Source organism: Nicotiana tomentosiformis, chromosome 12, assembly GCF_000390325.3.
Source record: "Nicotiana tomentosiformis chromosome 12, ASM39032v3, whole genome shotgun sequence".
NCBI classification, from domain to species: Eukaryota; Viridiplantae; Streptophyta; class Magnoliopsida; order Solanales; family Solanaceae; genus Nicotiana; species Nicotiana tomentosiformis.
Genome location: NC_090823.1, coordinates 90,310,924 through 90,316,923, shown reverse-complemented (window position 1 = coordinate 90,316,923; position 6,000 = coordinate 90,310,924).

The following is a 6,000-nucleotide window of genomic DNA, read 5'->3' as shown; positions in this document are numbered from 1 at the left end:
CTTGGATTTATTTGATATCCATGAAAGTATGTTATAAGATCTTAACTTGAAGTATTTAATAATCAAGATTTATCCGGACACATCTTGATCTCTTTGCGAGTATCCCGTGAGTTTATGGGATATTCGGGATGATCTCCATTTTTTAGATGCTTTTTTAAGGGAACATGTAACCTTTTTTTATAGGAGTGATCTAGGGTTATGATAGAGTAGACTCCAAGTTAGAATTTTGTTAGGGTAGCCTCCAAGAGTAGTGTCTTGAATTTAGGATTTAACCCAAATTTCATATAGGCCTGCCTGATCTATTAAAATTTCGATGTCTACCGTTAGTTCCAATATTTATGACGTATAAATGAAATTTTATTAATATATTCAGTATAATCGTCTTTCATATTAAGATTATGAATTATAACTTTCCCTCAACTACTCTTTCATCTATTTAGTGATGAAATTAGATTGTTATTAGTCACTAGATATAATGCGACAAAGACATGGCTTCCTACACAGGAACTGATGTTGAGGTTCGTGAATTTCTCACTTTCTATATTTAGTTTTGACATGTGAGTTTTTTTTTTTGTTTTTTTTTTATTTATATCTTTGTGTCTTATCATCCTACGTCTGAGTTGGAAACCTTTTTTGTCCCTACCTTCGAGGCATTGTTTTGTTTGCGAGGGGAAGCAAATTGCAGTATGTAAGGTGGACCAATAGCAAATTTTGAAACAATATATAGTCAGCTGTTAGCTATATTTCAGCAATGCTTATTTAATAACGTGCTACTGGCCCAGTAAGTGGACTGTGACTTGACAGCATATTCATATATATATAGTCTCACTAAATTGTTCGAGCTTATCGAACTTCTCTAACTTAAATTAGGAGTGTACATTAATTAAATAGAAGAAGAAAACTTTTCACTAATTTCACTTTATATTTGGAACATCAGAAAAGTACCGCACACCAATACTTAGAACAAATTATTCAGTAAATTGATGCCTAAATTGGATTATGCTGGTGGTTGTACCATTCACACTTAAAGCTTTGACCTTTCTTACCATAGTGCATTGTGCTTCATCTTGTTTTTTTTTTTTAAGTACCAAAAGACCAACGAATTATTTAAAAGTTACAATCTTATCTCTATTGTCATAAAAGATCAAAATAATTTAGTAAATATTTTGTTTGATTCTGCTAATTATTTTAATGGAAATTCTTTAGTTGTTGTTAAATCGTAATCAATTGAGTTTAGACGTAATGTTCGACCGTAATAACATGCATGGATAAGATAAGATTGAGTCTCAAATGATAAACAATGATGAGAGTGGGACTAGCTAGATTAAGTTAAAAATGGGTCGAATTAATCAAGTCAAGCCCTTCCAAAATTCAATTCTATTTAATTTAATTAATAGGGCAATAGTTAGAGACAAATCAAGTTTGTTTGTGGAGAGTAAAATTAAAAAGAAAAAAAGAACAGTAAATAAAACGTCGTATTGCTCAGCTGACGATTATTGGGTTGTTTTAAATCTTAGCGCGATCTACATAGCACTCAGTGTACTTATTTTATTATTGGATTAATACTTGAGTGCAAAATTAGAAAATCAGTGAGTTGATTTTATATATTGGAAGTATCAAGTATTATGTCATGTTTTTATTTATTTAATATAAACCAAAGTAACTATGGAGTCTTACTCTGAAAATAGCACCCCTCTGATACTGTCTCTCAACCTGATATTTTACTTTAAGAGAATATTTTGTTATTATTAATGTCTCCATCTCTAGGTTTTTTTTCAAACACTTTGATCTTCAACAATAATGTTTCTTGGGCTATGTAACAACTAAATGTAGTATGTTTATACTAATCCAATTAATATATGATATATGTTTTTACAAAAACATAATTACCGTTAAAATTATGGTTAATTAATATATATCATCACCTGAATTTATCATATAACTATAATATACTTTGATCTGTAAACACCCAATATAAATAAATTTTTACCGAAAGCTATGTGCGGGACAAGAGGGTTACACTACTAAAAATTCGACAAAAACCGATCAAGGTCGACCGACCAATTTTGGTCGGTCAAAAAACCGACCAAAGTTGGTCGGTTTTTCAAAATATTTTATTTTAATTTTTTTTTTACGAAACTGACCAACTTTGGTCGGTTTTCTTTGGCGCAAAAATGCGGGAAACTATTTTTGAGTCCCGCAAAATTTATGTTTCAAGAAACCGACCAACTTTGATCGGTTTTTCAATTAAAATAAATAAAAATTAATATTAAAAAACCGACCAAAATTGGTCGATTAATTCGGCGGGTCATTTAAAAAAACCAACCAACTTTGGTCGGTAATTTTACTTTTTAAGAAAACCGACCAACTTTGGTCGGTTATTTTCGTGCGAAAATACAATTAAAGAGTATAAATAAAATAAAAGACAATCTTAAAACAAAATGTACCAATGGTCTAGTGGTAGAATAGTATCCTGCCACAGTACAGACCCCGGTTCGATTCCCAGATGGTGAATTTTTTTATTACATAATTAAAATACCGACCAACTTTGGTCGGTTTTTTTTTGCAATATTTTTTTTTTGAATTTAATTGACCGACCAAAGTTGGTCGATAATTTCCGACCAAATTTGGTCGGTATTCCTTTCCGACCACAAAAATACCGTCCACACGTAAATGGTCACGTTTTGGTCGATTTTTGGCCATTACCGACCAACGTTGGTCAGTATTTTTGGTCGGTTTTTGCCGGATTTCTAGTAGTTTTATAAGTAGGGGTGTACAAATAAAACCGACAAATCATACCAACCCGATAATCCGAGTCAAACCGAGAAAAAAAGCCCGACTATGGTTTGGTTTGAGTTGGTTTGGTGTTAGAAAAAAACCCGACCATATTTGGTTTGGTTTAGTTTTAACTAAAAAAAATCAAACTGAAACCAAACCAACCCGACATTATATGTATAGAAGTTTTAAATATATTTAATACATAAAAATATTTATGGTAGTGTAGTTTATAAATATTCTTAAGCTTTTTCATAGTTTTATCTTTTAACGTATTATTTCAAGCTTGGACTTATAATTTTTGGATGCTCCAATAAGTTTTATAGTCCATAAATGTTAGTAACTCAAATAAATCCTAAACCAAAATCAAATCAATACTAATGCTAATAAAAGACATTCGATTCAATTATACTAGGAATGAAAATAGTGTTGGACATCTATTTTTTAGTTTTTTCATGGTTTAGATAAAATGTATAACTTATTTTTCTTTTAGTGGTTAGTCATGTAAATAATATAGTACTTATTAGTCATAATTTTAAATTATGCGTGTTTTCATTATGGCTTATTAGTAATATTTATTTTATGCGATTTTATTATCTTTATTGTTGAATATTTTTGTACAATACCATGACTCATCTCATATTCATGTTATTTTATTGAAAAACACCTTATATAGTTCTGTCATATTAGGATTAAAGTAATATTTGGAGCACAAATTTTATGTTTTGTGCTATGAATACTTTATAAAAAAAAACCGAAAAAACTCGAGAAAAACTGAGATTAAAAAACTCGACTTTTATTGGTTTGATTTGGTATTTAGATTTAATAATCCGATACAATTAATTTAGTTTAGTAATTAAAAAATTCAAACCAATCCGAGTTATGTACCCAGTTATAGGGCCACGAGCAGGAAATCATGAGAAGATTACTCCTTTTATTTATTGACAATATATGTCTGCGGTGCTGTGTGATTCGTGATTTTTTATTTTTTTTTATTTTATGACATGTGGTTCTTTGAATGTTTGTATCTTTTAAAAATCTCTCTTCACTCTTTTTTTATCTATCATCCACTTTTCCCAAGTTTGAGTAGGTTTAAGTGGGATTCTAAAATATCTAAACGAGGTATCTTTAATTAAGCTACTGGGGGTTATCACAAAAAAAAAAACGAACAAAAGATGAACAATAGAAAGGGACCGTATTTGCGAGGGGTTAATTAGATAGGATGCCTTAATATTTCTAAAGAGGAACCTTTTCTAACTTTACCTTTTTGTACAATTTATGGAAAGCGAAAGGCATGGATATTACATTAACTTACTAGAGTGCACTAAAAGTGGGTTAGAAGTATAATTTGAATAAATAAATCCTTTAATGAAATATCTGGGCCAATTAAAAAGTGAATTAGTCGTAGCATTTGTCTTGAGGCGTAAGTGTTACGTAACTAATTACAAAAATGGATTAGTCGTAGTACTTATCTTGAAGTGTAAGTGTTTTGTAGTAACTAATTAACTAAATCAAGTACTTGCATGATTACCTAGGGATATTTTTCTTTTTCTGATTTCTCATCTAGTGATTGTTTTGGCGTTTGTACTGATTTCTAAAAAAAAAAATTCTTTTAGAAAAATAATTCTGAAGAAAAAAGGTGATTTAAATGAGCTCAAGTAAAAAGATTTTTGAATAACATTTGGTTTGGTTAGCCTGAGGTAACCTGAGATTATGTTTGTTTTCACTTAGGACGGGCTCAAACTGATAATCACAAGAAGTTTGGACTTATTTTTTTTAACTTTTTTTTTTTTTTTGGAAAAGTTTGGGCAGATTATTGCAAGGGAAAGATCACTTTTAGCCCGCATTGTTTACAGTAAAAACCGGTCTCAAGAATTGGGTGAATTAGGAAGCAACACCTGTCAAGAAGGGGGAAGTACACAGTTAGCCAGTAATTAGAGCTATATTTACTCTTTAGCCATTGTTTAAACTGTATTTACTCTTTAGTCAGTGCTTTAATAAAATTTTACCCGTCCGGACAAAAATACCCCTGTGCTAGACACGGTGTCCTTAACTTCAGGAGTGTTGTGTAAATATTAAGGACAGAGTCCTTCTGTTTTAAACTTTAGGACATCATGTCCTTAACTTCATATGTGCAGTGTAAATGTTAAGGACATGGTGTCCTTAACTTCATGAGTGTTGTGTAAATATTAAGGACACAATGTCCTTAACTTCATGAGTGTTGTATAAATATTAAGGACAAAGTGTCATATATTTGCACCTTCTGTTGTTAAACTTTAGGACATCGTGTCCTTAACTTCATATGTGCAGTGTAAATATTAAGGACATAGTGTCCTTAACTTCGTGTGTGCAGTGTAAATGTTAAGGACATAGTGTCCTTAACTTCATGAGTGTTGTGTAAATATTAAGGACATGGTTCGCTTAATGTCCAGAAGTTAAGGACATTTCAGAAACGTTTGTCCTCAATATTAGATTTCTAGTTCAATATTTCAGGACGTTTAGAAAATTATGTCCTAACATTTACTTGTTTCACTTAATGTCCAGAAGTTAAGGACGTTTAAGAAACGTTTGTCCTCAATATTAGATTCCTAGTTCAATATTTCAGGACGTTTAGAAAATTATGTCCTAACGTTTACTTGTTTCGCTTAATGTCCAAAAATTAAGGACATTTCAGAAACTGAATCTGATTCTCGTTTAATCCCCACAAAACAAACTCAAGTAAGGAATACAGCTTCCCAATAGCAGTACAAACAAATTTCAGTAGCTAATGTGATTCAATTTTTACGAAATCAACAAAGCCCGAGAGATCATCTTCTCCAAAATCGAATTCTCCAATTTTCGACAAACCCTAGCAAATTAGATCACAAATGGTTCAAATCTGTAGAATCAACTCACAAAGGTGTTTCCCACTAAATATTTTGAACACCCAATTAATTTTGAATACCCAATTTTCAGAGAAGAAACAAGAGCTTAAGTTCTGGAGAGAAGCGAGGATTTTGAGATTTTGATAATGAAAAAGGGTTTAAAAGAAAAGAGATGAAGAAAAGGTAAAAACATTTATTCATATTAATTATAACAAAGTAGTGGCTATATATGCTCAGCATTGAAATTGCTGGCCAAATAATAAATAGCATCTTAAAAACTGGCTACCCCACACCATTTCCACTGTCAAGAATGATCAGTCATCAGTGACTCAACCATGGTAAAACCAGATACAAACCGCAA